Here is an 18,746-nt window from a genome sequence, read left to right as displayed (position 1 = left end):
TAGAAGTTCCTTTCATTCCCGCCTTCATTCTATTTCAGGGGTCCTCAATTTCCAGTGTGCATAAGAATTATTTTTGACATTGGACAACATCGTATATGCAATCCTAGATGGTTTCAAAGTGTTTTGAACATACACAGTTTTTTTCCCATATGTGCTAAATTTAGAACCTAACCTATTTAGGATGTGACTCTACAGTGATTAATTCATACTAATGCCTGACTTTATTATTTTGTAAAACCACTTTACTGGGGCGCCTGGGTGGCTCAGTTGTTAAGCATCTGCCTCCGGCTGGGGTCATGATCCCAGGGTCCTGGGATCGAGCCCCGCATCGGGCTCCTTGCTCAGCGGGAAGCCTGCTTCTCCCTCTCCCACTCCCCCTGCTTGTGTTCCCTCTCTCGCTGTCTCTCTCTCTGTCAAATAAATAAAGTCTTTTAAAAAAAAACCTACTTTATTGAGGTGTGATTGACATACAAAAACCTGTCCATGTTTAATGTATACAATCTGATGAGTTTAGAGAGAAGTATACATCCATGAAACTATCACCGCCATCTGTGCCATAAACATGTCATTTACCCCCAAGGTTTCCTCCCACCCTCTTTAATTGCCTGAATTTAATTGTTTCAATGTTTTATTCCCTTTCCTCTTCTGTGTTTCACTTACAACCCAAGGGGCCACTCTATCCCTGAATCCAATTGCACTTAGCATTTGTTTGATTTTGTGCCTTGACCATAAGAATGTACAAATACTAATTTTTATCCCAAACCCTAAAAAAGTCTTTCAGGGGCGCCTGGGTGGCTCAGTCCTTAAGTGTCTGCCTTCGGCTCAGGTCATGATCCCAGGGTCCTGGGATCGAGTCCCGCATCGGGCTCCCTGCTCGGCGGGAAGCCTTCTTCTCCCTCTCCCACTCCCCCTGCTTGTGTTCCCTCTCTCGCTGTCTCTGTCAAAATAAATAAATAAAATCTTAAAAAATAAATAAATAAATAAGTCTTTCATACACATTATATCATTTAGTGATCCTCACCCTAACCCTAAGGAGTTGGTTTATTAGGGGAACATTTCCATTATCCTGATGAAGTAATAGACGCTGAGGGAGGTTAAGTGATTTGCCCAAAGACACACAGTACAAATGTGTTGAAGTCAGGTTTAGAGGCTCAGGTCCCACAGACCCCTCTCGCCGCTGTTATCCCTACAGGGCATTGTGCTCAATGGAAGCCCAGCTTCCGTAGGGATTACGCCGGGCACACAACATTCCTGGAGCTGGACGTCCAGGAATTCCTGTCAGGCATTTATTCACGGAATAAACACTTCCCTGAAGAGCTCTTCACAGCCAGCCAATGTCGTGGCCCTGCCATGGTTCAGCCTCAGGGGGTGAGATGCCCATTAGCCTCAGGTGGAGGTGTGACAGCGTGAGGTACACATTCACACATGAACTGAACTCTAAATGGCCTCACCACCCACAGCTCATTTCCTGCTAGGCCAACCCTGTTGGAGCAAGAGACGTCAGGATGGGTCTTGAATGCCAGGCCAGGGAGTGTGGACTTTCTCCCGAGGGCAATGAGGAGCCATGGAAGGCTCTAAACTAAGGAGAGGGCAGATTTTGATGTGTGCTAGAGATGCCCCTCTGGCTATTTGCAGAGAACTGGAGAGTGACCCGCAGGAGGGAGGATGAGGGGGCTGGTGGGTCACCTCAGTGAGATAGGTGAGGGTCCAGGCTTGGGCTCTAGCAGTGGAAATGGAGGGAAAGATGCAAACTGTGGGATTTGTTTCACATTCCTGCAGAGGTGAGGGAAGGAGGAGTCGGAGGTGATGCTCAGGTTTCTAGCCAGGGCACCGGAGGGACTGCAGGCTCCTTGAAGGTTTATCTTGGTTCCTTCCTCATCTTCAATGTCAGGCACCATGCCTAGCACATCAGGGATGCTCTATGGGAATTTCTGCCATGAATACGTGCCTGTGTGAATGAGAGAAATGGGGGATGCTGCAGGATTGGGGGGAGGAGGAGAGGTCTGGGAAGGAAGCTGACCTCAGTTATTTGGGGATGGCTTGGGCTTGAGGTGGCAGCAGACTTCCCAGGGAGATAGCCAGGAGGCAGTTGGCCAATAGGGCCAGCTCAGGAGAGAGGTCCAGGCGGGAGAAACAAATTCAGGGGGTGTGAGTAGGTAGGAAACCAGATCGCTGGAGACAAATCACTAGAGGACATGGTGAGGAATAAGAAGGCAGTGGATGTGGAAGGAAGCGTGGGGGCCAATGGCATTTGAGGATCTGGAAGGAGTCTGAGAGGGCCAACGGTTCCCCCTCACAAGGCTGCTAGCGGTTAAGTGAGATACCCATTGGCTTGGAAGATCCACGAGAGCCAGGCAAGGGGTGAAAAGCAGAACATTTAACAGGCACTGGACAATCACATCAGCCTGGGCCACTGATGGAAGCCAGGTCTTCTAGGCTCCCAGTTGGGCTAGAGTCAACTCCTGAGTAGTTGGATCATAGGGAAGTTGGGGGGGGAGGCAGGATGGGAAGAGGGCCTGGAGCAGCTAGGGCAGAGAGTGGGGCACCCAGGGGCTCGGGGCAGCTGCTCTGTACAGGCTAGAACAGAACATGTAAATACTTAATAAGTGGGACAGTTACATAGGGACATCCTGGCTGCATGTCAGGGCTGGCAATATCTATTGCATTCATTCCTGGCTGTGGCCTCACATTAGAAGAGCACCCAGCAGTGAGTAAATGACAGTTCCCATCGGGCCCCAGCACCATGCCTGGCCTGGAATAGGTGCTCAGTCCATGTAATTTTTTTCATCTTCTTTTCAGGGAATAAAGACACCTCCATAGTTCCGGGAATTTCCTTCCCTGAGCACAATTTTTCTGTTTTAGGAAATCAAATTTCCTTTCACTTGTGAAGACCTGTCTTTTCTGCTGTTGATGTCCTGGGAATTTCAAAGGCCCCGGCTGGCAAGCTTGCTGAGAGTCATGGGACAAGAGGAGTACAAGTGAACAATGGTCCAATCTCGAGGGACAGCGCCAGTCAGGGTCACCCCTCTCGTGGCCTCCCCTTCCTTCCAACACAGCCTCGTCATCTGTCGGGAACCAGGGATTTCTCCCGGGCCTGGCACACCGTCTGTGCTATGTAAGTGTTCACTATGATTATTTTTGTTATTACTGTCCCTCAGCCTGGTGTTTCCTCAAATTGAATTATTTCTGTGACTCCAAAGCTTAGTTTATTTTTTTTTTATCCGAGCCTCCAACTAATACCTCAAGGCTTTGGATCCCCCAAGCTAGGTCCTCTTGCAAAGACTAATTCCAACACAGTCTCTTTCCGGTGATTTTTAAACACTCACACTGCCGGGGAAGGTAGGCTTCCTTCAGGAGCTCACTTAGTTTAGATAAATACGTGGACTGTGGCTATACGAATGGTCCTAAAATATACCTTTTTCTAGGTGTAGGGTCTCAAAAGGAGTTTTCACGATTCAGTGCCTATTCATTCAGTCATTGATTTGTCTGCCTAGGAGCTGCCGCTAGAACGTCAGCGAGGACAGGGCTCTGGGCCTGCTTTGTTTGCTGATGTAAACCCAGAGGCAGCACAGAGCCTGCCACATCCTCAGTGCTCAGGGATACCTGTTAGATGAATGAGTGAGCGAATGAGTATCTTACCTGTGTCGGGATGCCCAGCTTTGGAAAGCCAAGGTAGGACATGATCCCTGCTGTTCGTGAGCTTGTGGTCTTGTGCAAGAACCTGCCATCCCCACACCATCCTACCGGAAATTCGGAGCAGGTCAGCATGGCTGCCCATGAGGCCCATAAACGCCTTGCAGTGGTCCGGGAGCCTGGCAGGCGTGGTGCCGCTGTGGGGAAGACCAGGAAGGGTGTCTGAGCTGGGTTTCATTTCAGCATGAGGCATGGGTGGCAGGGAAGCAGAATGAGCCAAGGTCCAGAGTGGGAAATCTTGGTTTCGTAGAGGAAGTTCCAGAAAGGCCCCTGGGTTGTGTGGGTCACTGGGCAGAAGCTCCAGGACGGGAGGGGCTGTGTCTGTCCGATCCATCTTCTCTGACCCAGTGCCTAGCACATAGGAGGCTCTTAGGAAATCGTAGCACGGGAGAGCAAAGAATGACACGAAATGGAAAGGAAAAATGGGACCTAGAAATCGGTTTTGGAGGTTTGCTCAGCAACTTCAGTGACTGTCTCCTTCCAGCCTGGAATGTAGAGGCTCATGTCTGGGAAGAACATTAGGGCCCACCCCAATCACCTCCATAACACCCCTCCCCAAGTGATCATGTAGTTTGGGCTAGGATGCCCCTCGGTGATGGAGAGCTCCCTCCCTCCCACACAGCTGGTCCTTTTTTTTTTTGGTATAGATCTGATGCCTAGAATAGCCCATCCTTATGTTGACCACAGAGGAGTGGCAGGGATAGAGCACTGAACTTGGCTTGGCTCTTGGCCCTTCCTCTGACTCTTGTGGTCCTTGGGCAGGGCTGGCATAGCCAGTGATTACACAAGTGTGGGCTCTGCTGTCCGACAGAAGAGAAGTTACTTGATATCTCTGTGCCTTACTTTCCTTATCTGTAATTGGGTTTAGTAGTACTAGTACCGCCTTTGTAGGATTCTTGTGGGGATCAAATACATCCTAATGTGTTAGCTAATACATACAAAGTTCTTAGTGCCTATTGGCCAATGAGTAAGTGCTCAATAGAAGTGAGCTCTGATTTTAGTGTGTTTGCCTCCTTTCTGGCTTTCAGTTTCTCCCTCTGTGCCAAAGGAATAAGAAGCCTTGCCTTGGCTGTCTTGGGGATGGTGGGAGCACCCAGAGAGAGAAGGGTGTGAAGGCATCACAGACGGGAGTGTTGTGCAGCATTCCCATCAGCTGTGGCCTCTGCCCTGGACGATCTCACCGGCATGGCTGACCACCACTCGCCCCAGTCACTCCCACCCCGCCCAGCTCCTAAGTTTTCTCTCTACCTTTGGTGGCTAGTTCCTGTTCCTTGCCATCCTGTCTCTTGACCTCTAAGATATATATTTAGAACAAGCCTGCAAGGAGAGGAAAGGGGACATGAAGAGAAGGAAACAGGCAAAGTTCTCTCTTTCAGCAGTTCCTTGGGGGACTCAAGGCTCAGGCTTTCTGATCCCTCTGCAAAGGGGGCTCACCCAGCCTTTGAAATAACCACTTCCTCTCTCCTGGCCTTTTCAGATCAGAGAGGTGGGAGGGGGTGTGGAGATTCAGTTCCTGGATGAGCTGAACAGGAGGCTGCAAGCTTCCCTCTGATGTGGGACACTTCTCCAGGGGCCCTGGCCCCGGAGATAGTACTCTGGGCTGTGATGGCTCCTCTTGGGGTCTGCCTTGGACTCACCGCTGCCCAGCTGCCACTGACCACACGGATTGCTTTTAGGAGGTTGGGCTGACCTTCAGCATAACTAAGATGCTGTCAGAGCTAGAAGAAGCTTTCAGACTTTTTCCGTCAGTAGTTCCCAGACTAGGGGCCCTGGGTGCTGGGGTTCCTCAGACTATTTCCAGCTTTTCCACAAGCCCAAAAGACACAGGAGATAGCCTGTGTGTGTGTGTGTGTGTGCGTGTGTGTGTGTGTGTGTGCTCACAGGCTCCTAACAATATTAGGTGTCTCTGTGTTTTTCTGATAGCAACTCAGGGTGGTTCTCTGTATGCTGGTGTTGCTAGATACAATAACAGCTTCTCACTGAGCTATCCTCTGCCAGGAGCTGGGGGCAAAGCCCTTGACACATATCATTTCACCAATCCCCAACCCAGTAAGGTGGGAAAGCTTTATGATCTCTATTTTGCAGGTGGAGAACCTGCGGGTCCAAGTTGCCTGCAGCCACACATACAGTCAGCCAGGATTCCAATCCAGGCAGACCGATTCCCTAGCTCCAACCCTCAGCCACTCGGACACAGTCTCCTAGAGCTCAGTTGTATGCTTGTCAGAACTGCAAAAGGGCAAACACATTCGTCCTTACTCAGGGAAGGCTATTGGTAGAGAAAACTTTCAGATGCATGTACTAGATGTAGGAGGCATAATCAGAGGGGCGGTGGGATGGTTGAGAACCAGCCACTTGTGTTGTAGAACTAAGGCCAAAGTAGTGAGGGTCTTGCCCAGGGTCTTCTTGTGAACTGGCAGCTGAGACGAGAGCTTGTTTCACTTCTGGTGATCCCAGAGCACCTTGGGCCAGTCAGCAAGCAGGGCAGCAGAGGGGTTCCCCGAGCCTATGGCTCCCACCTGGGATGGCATATGCCCGTGGCTCTGCCTGGCAGGATCTCTGAGTTCCCTCTGCCCCGCAGCCTGCTCCCCAGTAAGGTTCAGACCACACACCCTGAGAATTCTCCCCCAGGCCCCACCTACTTCCCACCAGCTGCGCAGGGCTTTGGCTTTGCCAAACCACAGGGCTGTTGAGTGCTGGGGGGGCCGGCAGTATTTGTCTTCAGCAAACTCTTCCTTTATCACCTCTGCAGCTTCTAATTCCATGCTTGTGCATGCACTTTACAGTTTGCAAGGTCCTTCCACATCTACCATTTCATTTGAGACCCAACGCTGTTCTGGGACCTGGGCAGGGGAGGAATAACACCTCCTTTTACAGAAGAGGAAAAGGAAGTTCTAAGAGGCAAGGTGCCTTGTTCAAGGTCACGCGCTCAGCTCGGAGATGGAGCCAGAAGGTGGAGTGGAGTAGGCCTGTTCCACCTCATGGGACAGCATTTCCCCTTTCAGGAGTGAGGACTCTTGGAGAGCAGTGAGTAAGGTGCTAGGCTGGGCCCTGCAAAGAACTTTATTTATTTTTATTTTTTAAATATTTTATTTTTTTATTTGATAGAGAGAGGGAGAGAGCACAAGCAGAGGGAGAGGGAGATGCAGGCTCCCCGCTGAGTAGGGAGCCAGACGTGGGACTCGATCCCAGGACCCTGGGATCATGACCTGAGCAGAAGGCAGACGCTTAACTGACTGAGGCACCCAGGCGCCCCCTGCAGAAAACTTTATATATGACTAACTGCATCACCTTAACCACATCTTTCTTCCTACAGGGGATAAATAAAGGTAGCTGATTAAAACACTTAAACCTGTGTTGCCTGAGATTTCAGGCCTGCCCTCTGAGAACTCATGATGTGACAAAAGACACAGATGCTCCAGTCAGAAGTGGCTTACGTCTCAGACCCATGACTTTATTACTATGACCCTGCTGGAAAGGCTTTATTACTATGACCCCTGGAAAGACAGTACTGCATCCCGGCTTCCGTTTCTATACGTGGATGACAGTACCTACTTTACTTCTTAGAAACATGAGTAAGGCCATCATATGAAGTTCTTTGAGAAATTTTAAGAAGTGTTATATGAAGATTACATGTGACAATGAATTTTCAGAAACAGGGAAGGCAAGGGAAATTCAGTTTATAAGCTAGTGGTTATTAAGTGCTTCCTAAGTAATTTAGATAGATTGTTCCATTAACGCGAACAAGAGCCTCTAGGAACATGATATGATATTATCATCTTCACTGTACAGATGGGGGCACTGGGCCCCAGAGATTTTAAGTAATAGGCAGCAAATGGCAGAAGCAGGATATGAAATTTTGGTAATTTAGTGCCAAGCAGATAAGCGCTTTAACTGTCTAGGGGCATCAGAATCACCTGAAGGGCTGGATAAAACACGGATTGCTGGGCCCCACCCCAGAGTTTCTGACTCAACAGCTTTGGGGTGGGGCCTGAGAATTTAATTTCTAACAAGGTGTTGCTTTGATTTCTTTCTCAAGTGAGACAGATGCTGCTGGATTGGGGGGGGGGGGGCACACCGTGAGAACTCTGTGCTACACAGAACTCTCCTGGTACCTCCCGCCCCACCGATGGCCAAATCTGGGCCTTCTAAGGCCTGTTTGCACAGCTTAGCTGGACATCCATGTGCACTAGATTCTTGATTTATGTCATGTAGACACACATTATGCTAATGGACAAAGTGGCTGAGGAGGCCTTGACTCCTTCAGAAACCAAGTGAGAGCAGTTGCCCCATGACTGATGGGCCTGCAGGTGCCCGAGTCCTTGTAGCTGTGGTCGCCCAGGCTTCCCAGGGCCAGCCAGGGGAGGAAGGGCCATTTGTCTGGGGAAGGCACCGAGGACAGATTCACAGGCTGCCCTCCCCACTCCCCGCAGTCTTTCTCTTTAAGCAGCTCACACTCCCAGATTTCCGAAATAATCTTTGAATGGGGAGATCAGTCACAGCCTGCAAAAAGAGAAAGCACAGACTGAGAAGACTTAAATTGAATTAAATTTAATTAAATTTATGTTTTTGAAAAGACATAAGGAAACGACTTCTGGAAGAATAGAAGCATTTCAGAAAACAGGGGTTGAGCCAAAAGCAAGGGTAACAGGAAGAAGAGAGTGAAAACCAAGGGCATATGGATGTCTAATTGTTCCGGAACTCTATTTATGGGGAAGACTGTGCTTTCTCCACTGAACTACCTTTATGTCTTTGTCAAAAATCAGTTGTCCAAATGTAGAACAGCCAAAACAATCTTGAAAAAGAGTAACATCACAATGTCAAAACTTACTACAAATCCACAGCAATCAAGATGGGGTAGTACTATCATAAAGATAGACATCTGTGCAATGGAACAGAATGAAAGTCCAGAAAGAAACCCTCACTTTTATGATCAGTTGATTTTCTGCAGTGGTGCCAAGACCATTCAATGGGAGGAAAACAGGGTCTTCAACAAATGGTATTGGGACAACTGGATATCCACACACAAAAGAATGAAGTTGGTCCCCTCCCTCATGCTGTATACAAAAACTTGTACCTATGCATTTTGTACTTTTTATGCTATTGTAAATGATGTTGTTTTTTAATTTCAAATTCCAATTTTTTGTTGCTAGTGTATAGAAATACAACTGATTTTGTGTATTGATCTGGTATCAGCACATCAACCTTGCTGAGCACATTTCTTAGTTCCAGTAACTTTACAGAATATTTTGTGTATTGATCTGGTATCAGCAGATCAACCTTGCTGAGCACATTTCTTAGTTCCAGTAACTTTTCTTCTGTAAAGATTATCTACAGATAATCATGGCATCTGTGCATAAAGGCGATTTTACTTCTTCTTTTCCAATCTGGATGCCTTTCATTTCTTTTTCTTGCTTTAAGGAACTAACTAGAACCTCTGGTACCTCAGAGAGGAGTGAGACATGCTCACCTTGTTCCTGATCCTAGGGGAAGGGGCCAGTTTTGACCGTTAAGGAAGATGTTACCAGTGGGTTCTTCTGTGGGTACTCTTGGACAGATAGAAGAGGCCTCCTTCTATTCCCCTTCGATTCCTAATTTGCCGAGACTTTCAATCAGGAATGGATCTTGGATGTTGTCAGTGTCTACGGATACAGAAAATCCAGTGATCACGGATGGGAGAGTCCAGACTCAGGAGTGGCCTCTGCCTTCTCTCAGAAAGGAGAGGGGAAGAAAGAGCCCTGCCCAGTGAAAGGAGGCTTTCTCTTCTTCTGCTGCTGCTCTGCACCCCGCTCCTTGGCTGATATTCCTAGAGTTCAGACCTGTGGACTACAAAGCCAGTGCTCTTTCCTCTACATCAAACGGTTCAAAGACTTTGACTCTGGAACTCTGCCTGACCAACGTCCTGAAAATGGATGAAACCTCAGATTCCTTAATAATATAATAGTAGCAGCCACTCACTGAGCACTTTTGGAATATCAAGAACCAGAGCTGGCACTAGGGTGAGGTGAGTGAACCCCCCCCATGGGGGCAGAATTTACAGAAGTACCCACAGCATGGCAGGTGCCTCACCTACCTCACCCTCATCCCGGCCCTGCAAAATACCCTGAAATATGGAAAAAGCCATATGCAGAAAAATATTTATCAAAGAACTGCTTAGTGAACAGTGCTTGATAGTCTGCTTGCATCCACTCCCTAAATCCTCAAATAACCCTACAGCAGGACATGCTAGTATTCTGAGTTTACAGATGAGGAAACAGGATGAGAAAGGTGAAGTGACTTACCCAAGAAGTAAGCTGGAGAGCTGGCATCTGAAGCAAAGTCTGCTCATGTTCCGTCTGTGTGCTTAATCAGTGGTTCCCAGCTCTAGTGGGCCAGAATCTCCTGGAAGGTCGGTTAAAACACTGATGGCTGGGCCCCACCCGACGATTACTGATTTAGTAGGTCTGCTGTGTGGGCAGGAGAGTTTGCATTTCTAACGAGTTCTCCGGTGACGCGGATGCTGCTGGTACAGGGTCCATACTTCGAGAACCACAGCACTATTTGTCATACTTCTTTTGTAGCCCTTGCTCATCAGATCCCAGGGGGCATGAAGATTCGGAGAGTGAAAAAGAAAAGTCTGAGCAAACCCTGCTGGGTCCCTCTGGTTTGTGAAAGGAAAGAAAGCATTAATCTCCCAGGACTGGACCAAGAGTTTCCATGTCATCCATGCGTGTGTTGCGGCCCCAACCCCATTCCAGAAGGCCTTGCACAGAATCAATGAGCAGTCATGAGTTGTTGGAGGATGAACTGACTGGTCACCATGGGATCTCTGTAGGGACTTATTCATCCTAAAAGAATGCCTGACATTTATTCTGAAAGACGTCTTTCTATAGACCCTCAATCCTTGTAGTACAAAATGGTATTTTTTTCTAAATATATTTGAAATGTATTCTAACTTATTCTTAGACATCTATATCAGGGGCATGGTACATTGAATTTTTCCAGTCTTTGAACACGTGCCATTGCAAAATAATAAGGGAAAGAGGGAATCAACACAGAGCTATTCACCATGTTAAAAAAAAAAAAATGCAAACTTAAACCCCGTCTTGGCAAAATCTCCAAGCTCTGAACATCTGACAACATTCCAGAGTTGACCCTAGTGTCCGAGGAGTTAAATTTTCCTTTAAGCTCCCAAACCTTTGGACCGTAAGACCCCATCCAGTGGCATTTAGCCCTAAAGTGCAATAAGGAAAAAGCTGATTTTATTCATTCACTTGATTTTTATGAGAAGTATCACAAGGCCCCATGGCAGGAATTCAGTCTTGGCTGCACATTGAAGTCACTTGGGGGAGCTTCTAGGAATCCCTTTGCCTCTGGCCATGCCTCAGACCACGCACTTCAGAATTACTGGGAGTGGGATCAAGCAGGAGTAGTTTTGAAAGCCCCCAGGTGAGACCAGTGGCAACTAGCATTAAGAAAGCCCAGCTTTAGGGCAGGTGAATTCTTGGTGAATCCTCATAGCCTTCCTCCGATTTTATACATTCTGTACATATTGACGAGGTGCCTTCTCAAAACGTGGTACCCATCGACACCATCACCATGAATATATTATGCATGAACTCCATCTCGATGCCTTTGTCTGCACTGCTTGCTCCCTGTCATTTCCCTCCTGATCTAATTCATGTAGACCGATGCTGTGGTTGACCAGGGATGAATATAGATTCTTTGCTATCTCTCCCGTTGAGAGATGAGGTCTAATTCCCTGCCTTTGACCTGGGCTGGCCTCAATGATGTGTTGACAGTTTGTGACAGAAGTGGTGTTCTGGAACTTCTGAGCTAAGTTGCAAGAAGTCTTGCAGCTTTTGGCTGGGTATCTTTGCATGCTTGCTCTGGGAGATGCCTCCTACCACATAAGAGCTCCAACCTTGCCGAAGAGACTGCCATTCTAGAGGGGCTTAGTGTAGGAGCTGTGGCCAGTACCTGCAGCCGAGCCCATTCTGCCAGCCACCCCAGGCATCAGGCACATGAGGGGACCCTTGGATCCTCTGGATTCATTTTCCAGCCAAGTACTAGTGAGTGCCCTCAGAGGCCATGAAGGGCAAAAATGTTTCTCAGATGAGCCTTGCCTAAATTCTTGACCCATAAAATCATGAAATACGATAAAATGGTGTTTGTTTCAAGCTGCTAAATTTTAGGGTAGTTTGTTGTGCAACATTAGATAACTGCGACAGGTGTCATTATGTTTCCTTTTTTTTTTTTTTAATTGCGTTAAGAACCATGTCCCTTTGATTTACATTTCTAGTTTGTATTTTCCTAGGGATTTGGATTTGGATTTGTGGTTTGTTTTTACCTTTGCACACGGGCCTTGTCTTGTTCCCAGGTAGGACTTTGACTCCAGATTCACACTTCATAGCACTCCCAAGATGCTGAATGTCCAACTCCCCACCTACATCGCTGTGAAATGGACTCCTGCCAAGGAGTATACATGTGTATGTATACATACATGTATACATGAATGACCTTGAATTCCTTTCAATTCTTCCATTATTATAAGTGTCCTGGATGGTGGAGGGAGAAAATGAGATTTGTTTTCTGAGTCCAACATTCATATCCATGGCATATTGAGTGCTACAGATGATATAAAAATGTAGAGAGATATGAAGCGTCAGTTCCAGGCTCCTTGACAAGAAGCCCCTTATAAGTGGATCCAAAGCAACCCAAAACACAGAAATAAGAGACTCTGTAAACCCTGAATGCTTCCTGCAGTAATATAATTTTGGTGGTTTGAGCCTTTAACAAAACTGCCTTTCACATGTATTATATATTTATTTCCTAAAACATGAAAGCATTCTAAAAACAATACTTTGGGCACTAAGATGGGTAGTTTCCCATCTTAATTACCCCTGACCTCTACTAATGTTTCTTCCTACTTAAAGCATGAACAGCATCTACTGTCCCTCCAACCCCCCACATGTTTTTTTTTAGGGATTGAACTTTTGTAAAAAGTAGAGATACAATAATGTTAGACATTTTTGAAAATAAGGAAGATCTATATGCCTACCACTTTGACATAGGAACAACTATATTTTTATGTTCTTTTCCTGTTTTTACAAGTCACATGTGTACAAATATTGTTCCAGACTTTCCACACCCAGCACTTTCATCATAAGTATTTTCTGTGATCCTTCATAAATTCCATACCAATCATTTTTAATGGTTATAGAACATTTCTTCAAGGCTTATACCATAATTTACTTTACCATCCTCTCTTTCCTTTTTTGAATATTTGGGCTGCTTCCAGTTTTTCACTAAGCAACTCTTTGATGAATATTTTTCTGCATATGGCTTTTTCCATATTTCAGGGTATTTTCTTAGGCTAGCTTCCCAGAAGGGGATTATTGAGTCAAAGAGTATGAACATTTTTATGGCTTCAAAGTATCTTTTGAAGAAGGTAGGTGTTCCATTTCATAAGGTTCACAAACATTAAAAAAAGGAAATTTGGCTTTAAGAAAATCCCTTGTAACACATGTATGTAAAACTTTGGGCGAAGGGCACTTCTGATCATTTTCTAAGTCATTTAAAGCTTGCCCTTTTAAATGAAAACTATTAAAAAGTTGCTTCTTATTTTATTTGTTTTCGATGAGAGTCTTTTCTGAGATGTTTTACACTGCTGAGCTTTTCTAAAAAGAGCCCACAGAGCACTGTCAAACCTTTTTCTCCAAGGCTCATGTGATCGGCATACCCATCAGCTATTTTCTCTGGGCGTAATACCTGAGTACTTCCAGGAATTTCTGCGGTGGAGAGGCTACTTTCTCCTTCACAAAACGGTCACAGATGAGGGGCTCTTAGGGAGGTCTCCCCTGTCTCTGGGTTCAGGGACCAGCCTCCCAGGTGTGGGTTACCTCTAGCATGCTGCCACCTCCTTGGACTGAATATGCCAACCCCAGCTTGGATTCCTCCTCTTGACCCGCAGACCACAGGCAGCTCTTGGAATCGGGGGTCCCATGGGCCCACCCCAAGCAAACAGCGAGGTACGCACATCAGCCAGAGTCCCTCTTGGCACATGTTATATGTGAAGCGCCATGCTGAGGTGGTGAACAAGGCGTGATGGGATTTCCTTGGATGCACGTGGCTATGAGAAGCTCCCATCACCCTCGGAAGTCCTGCGATGCTCCTGCAACCCCTACTGCGAAGGTGAGAATCTCTCAGCTGTCTTGCCAGGGGTCACCCGGAGAGCTGGGGTGTGGTGGGGGAGAGGTGCCCTGCCGCCTCCAGGGCTCCCGTGAGGATCATGTGAGAGAAGCAGTGAGGAACCGCGAAGGCCCCTACCTCAGTGAGTCGTCATAATCTCGTTTAGATTTTAAGAACACAGACCTGCTCAGGCCGGTGCCAGCCAGTTTTATTTTGTTTGCTTTTTGGTGGCAGAACCTGGAATCTCGCCTGTCCTTCGGAATGGGAGCCCTGGAAGGGTTGGGCCCCCCCAGGGCCTGGAGCGCTGCGGCGAGCAGGGGAGTGGGTTAGGGGGCGTCCAGACCTGGGCAGCACCAGGGTCCTGCAGGGAGAGTGTGTGCTGCTTTACGCAATGACTCTACATGCAAGAATACTGAGTCACTAAATCCAGGAAGCAGGGAAAGCTTAAACCAAGATAAGAAGGGACTGTCCACGGAGAGGCAGGGGGAGGCCACTTTTTCTGAAAATGGTGTCTTTTCAACCATTTTAAAGTAATATGTTGATATGATGATATTTAAGAGTGTGGTAAGAATATTAGAGGACGCAATGGGAGGGAAGGATCTGATTATTTAGTTTGTGATGGATGTTAGTGGTCAGGGGCTAGTTAAAGGGTGGTTGGTGGCCCCGCCAACCAGTGTCACAGGCCCCACTCCTTGAGCGTGGCCCTGCCCTTGGCCTTATGGTTGGCGTCTGTTCTTGTGCTTCTTCCCACACGTTAGAACCTGGTCTGCTTGCACACCGTGGCAGGGAAGTGTGGAATGGATTCGGAGAACCAGGCTGTGGCTTAGGAAGGTGAGAAATACTCCCTTAAGCCCCCTCAGCTTGAAGCTAAGAGCCCTCAGCCCCAGTCCACTCTCACTGTGGCTGGTTCCTTTGTCCACTGTGATGTAAAACCTTTGAATGGCTAGGATCCATCTGTTCTCCCACCCCATGGGGAAATGCAAAACACATGGGCCACCAGCCTCAGAGCAGGGCCCTGTGAAAACCGCAGGCCTCGGCAATGGACAATTGTTTGTCTCTCTTTGGGCATCTGGTTTTGGGAGACAGAGCAAGCCTAGTTTAGCTCATCAGAAGTCACTGGGGCTTTCACTTTAGCTCTGAGATTTGTAACTCAAGTAGAGAGGGTGAGAGCAGATGACTAATGCTTACAGAGAGATTCCCAACATGTTTCATATTTCCACTCACTGGTGCTGATTGAGAATTTTGAAATGGGAGCGTCTGGGTGGCTCAGTCGGTTAAGTGTCTGCCTTCGGCGCAGGTCATGATCCCAGGGTCCTGGGATCAAACCCCACGGCGGGGGGGCGGGGGGTCCCTGCTCATCAGGGGGTCTGCTCCTCCCTCTCCCTCTGGCCCTCCCCCCCCAACTTGTGTTTTCTCTCTCTCTCTCTATCTCAAATAATAAAAAAATCTTAAAAAAATAGTGTGTGTTTATGAGATTGTGAGACCAAGGGTCTTGTTCAGAAAAGTTAGAAAGCCACAATCTGCCAGCATTTCTTAGTGGGAAACAATTGGCACTGTTGCTTGGATATTTCTCTGTTGTATAGACCGCCTCTCCCATTGCAGAATTTAGCAGCCCTGGCCCCTGCCACCAGATGCCAGGAGCATCCCCATTCGTTGTGACAAAGGAACTTCCCTACCTGTACATTTCTGAACACCTCCTAGGGGTGCCTCTGACCAGACCCTGAACCTATAGGATTGAGAAAAGAGGAAGTAGCAACCCGTTGTTGATCCAACACTACTCCTGCTTTGCAGTCAAGCCCAGCAGAGCTGGGGTAGGAGGCAGAGTGGCTCGGAAGTGGGGAGAGAATGGCTGTGTGTTTCATTAACTGTTCTACTGGCCACTCTCAGAAGCAAGGGGTGGCCCTGCCATCTGGGGACATCAGTCCTTAATCAGTGATAAAGCTCTTATCACTTTGGACAGACTTCATGTCCTGCCTTCTCCAGCTTATTGCAAGGACACATTTATCAACTCTCTTCCTCCTTGAGACAAAAATAGCTGTGAACTGTAGTGCTTCCATATTTGCTATCACCTTCTTTACAGATATTAGGGAAGTGACGGGTATTATCTGGTGTGTTGATGAGGGTGTTGGGGTAAGATGGAAGGCAGGCAGCCTTCCATGGGTGTGGGATTTGCCTATATCCTGTTCGATAGACCTCCCTTCTTTGGCCAAATGATATCCAGGGGATCCCCGAGCTGTCTTATTTCTTTAAAGCTGTACACCAGAGCCTAATCGGATTGGCTTTGGAATCAGGTGCAAGGTCTCTTGTAGTTCTGAGCTGCGCGTTGTCTCCAAAATCTTGGATTCTAAAGGCCTTAACTCAACATATGATCTCTTGCTCTTTCAAGGGTGTGGTGAGTGGGGAAGTCCATCCAGGAGAGGTCTTGGCAGTCTGTCAGAGCTAGTAATTGTAAATGTATCATTGTATGGGGTTATATTTCAAATGGAAAGTGTCCTAATGCACACAGTGCCAAGGTAAAGTTCAGGAACCAGGTGCTGTGAAAAATAGAGATGTTGAAACTTTTAGGCCAATGGCAATGAAACTTCAGTGTGCAAAAGGGTCAGAGGAGCTTCTTAAAATTCCAGTTTCCAGGGTCTGCCTGCAGACATTCTGATTTGGAAGGTGTTAGGTAGAGACTCAGAATCTGCATTTTTAACATTCTCCCACAAAATAGTTCTTTTTTTTTTTTAAAGATTTTATTTATTTATTTGAGAGAGAGAGCACATGAGAGGGGGGAGGGTCAGAGGGAGAAGCAGACCCCTTGCTGAGCAGGAAGACCAATGCGGGACTCGATCCCAGGACTCCAGGATCATGACCTGAGCTGAAGGCAGTCGCTTAACCAACTGAGCCACCCAGGCGCCCTCCCACAAAATAAATCTGATGCATGTGGGCCACAGGTTAAAAAAACTCTGGTCTGGACCAGGGCTGACTAATACTTAGCTGCAGAGTGAAATGCTCTAGGGCGGCACTTAGCAAAGCAGCATCTCATGAGAATGAATCATTCATTTCTTATAATCTTTCTGATTTGTAATGGTCTTGATTCTGATTATATGGGGGAACTTGGCAGGAGCCCCACAAGGCAGGAAGACGATCACTGGACAGGCACTTGGCTCTGGCTCTGGCTTTGCCCTGGAGTAACTGTGGCCCTGGGCAAGCCCCTTCCTCTGTCTGGGCAGGAGTGGAGACTGGCTTGACAATCTCTGAGAACTCTTCTAGAACTGATATTCTTTTTTTTTTTTTTAAGATTTTATTTATTTATTTGACACACAGAGAATACAAGCAAGGGGAGCGGCAGGGGAGGGAGAAGCAGGCTCCTGCTGAGCAGAGAGCCTGACGTGGGGCTCAATCCCAGGACCTTGGGATCATGACCTGAGCTGAAGGCAGATGCTTAACTGACTGAGCCACCCAGGAGCCCCTTCTAGATCTGATATTCTATAAGTATGGGCTTTTATTTATATTGAAAAGACAAAGGCACTAAATAATAATAGAAAATTCCTTAGTGACTGCCATGTGCCCACTCTATATTACTGTAACTATTTTTCTTTTTTAAAGATTTTATTTATTTATTTGAGAGAGAAATAGAGCACAAGTGGGGGTCGGGGCAGAGGGAGAGGGAGAAGCAGACTCCTTGCTGAACGGGGAGCCCAACACAGAACTCTGTCCCAGGACCCTGAGATCATGATCTCAGCCAAAGGCAGACGCTTAACTGACTGAGCCACCTAGGCGCCCCAGTATAACTATTTTTCAATTCATGACACTTGAGGCAGAGACGTTAAGTGACTTTCCTAAGGTCACACAGTCAGTGAGAGACAATCCACAAATTTAAACCTATACAGTCTGATTTTGGATGCTCTCTGCTACTCATATGTCAGATATTGTTGGATGGAGTCCTTCTGCCCCTTGAAAATGACCTTTGCCTCCACCATTCTGTGCCTTTTGGAAGCCCGGAGTCATCCTCAATATCTAAGCAAATTCTCAGAAAGCTGAAGTTCTTATGCTTACCTCTGAGGCTGAACTCTTGTTCCTACTAAGTTCCAGTAATAGCTCATCAGCGCATCCTATGTGTGCAGCCTTTGTTCTGGTCTCTTGGCCAAGGTATGGAATTCATCTCCCAGTTGATGTCCATAAAACCCCGTTTTCACAAGGCATTTATGTATTTGGCAAACTTGATTGAAGTCTTCTGTTGTTGTGGCTTCAGGAAGGGGACTGGCAGGAGGAGTTTCCATTGCTCGAATGCACACAGTTCCAAACTGTACCTTAGCTTTATAGTTTCTCCAATGGTCTGGGGCCACACCTGCTACGAATGTTTCACTGGCTGCATCATCTACAGACTTTCTGGCCTCTGTGTTGATGCTGCTTATAAGCTCTTGTTCTCTGTGTTAACCTGGGTTTCAGAAAGCAGAGCTCAAGGCAAAGACTTCTAGGCTACTTTGTTACGGAGTACAGTCCCTAGAATGAGGGAAGTGGGAATGAATCAAGGAACAAGAAAGATACATAAGAGGCATCAAGTGGAAATGATTTCTCCCTCTTGTGGGATTTTCTTTTAAGAAGCCGATCTGGGCGCCTGGGTGGCTCAGTTGGTTAAGCGACTGCCTTCAGCTCAGGTCATGATCCTGGAGTCCTGGAATCGAGTCCCACATCGGGCTCCCTGCTCAGCAGGGAGTCTGCTTCTCCCTCTGACCCTCTTCCCTCTCGTGCTCTCTCTCATTCTCTTTCTCTCAAATAAATAAATAAAATCTTAAAAAAAAAAAAAAGAAGCCGATCTGTAGGGTGGTTCATCTGAAAGAAGGAGGGAGAAATATCAATTCACTGGCTTCCATCCCCCATTGTTCAGAAGTCTGCCACAT

General features: G+C 47.2%; 1 long non-coding RNA gene across 1 annotated transcript; it reads left to right on the top strand.

Moving 5' to 3' along the window:
* The first annotated feature begins 2,866 nt into the window (after positions 1 to 2,866).
* On the top strand, positions 2,867 to 14,735 carry LOC113934896. The gene is made up of 3 exons (XR_003523826.1): positions 2,867 to 3,115; positions 13,643 to 13,863; positions 14,619 to 14,735. It is a non-coding gene; the product is annotated as an uncharacterized LOC113934896 (long non-coding RNA).
* The last annotated feature ends 4,011 nt before the right edge of the window (positions 14,736 to 18,746 follow it).

Source organism: Zalophus californianus, chromosome 13 (genome assembly GCF_009762305.2).
Source record: "Zalophus californianus isolate mZalCal1 chromosome 13, mZalCal1.pri.v2, whole genome shotgun sequence".
NCBI lineage: Eukaryota > Metazoa > Chordata > Mammalia > Carnivora > Otariidae > Zalophus > Zalophus californianus.
The sequence above is the reverse complement of the archived record's forward strand: the minus strand, read 5'-3'. Positions and strand labels throughout refer to the sequence as shown.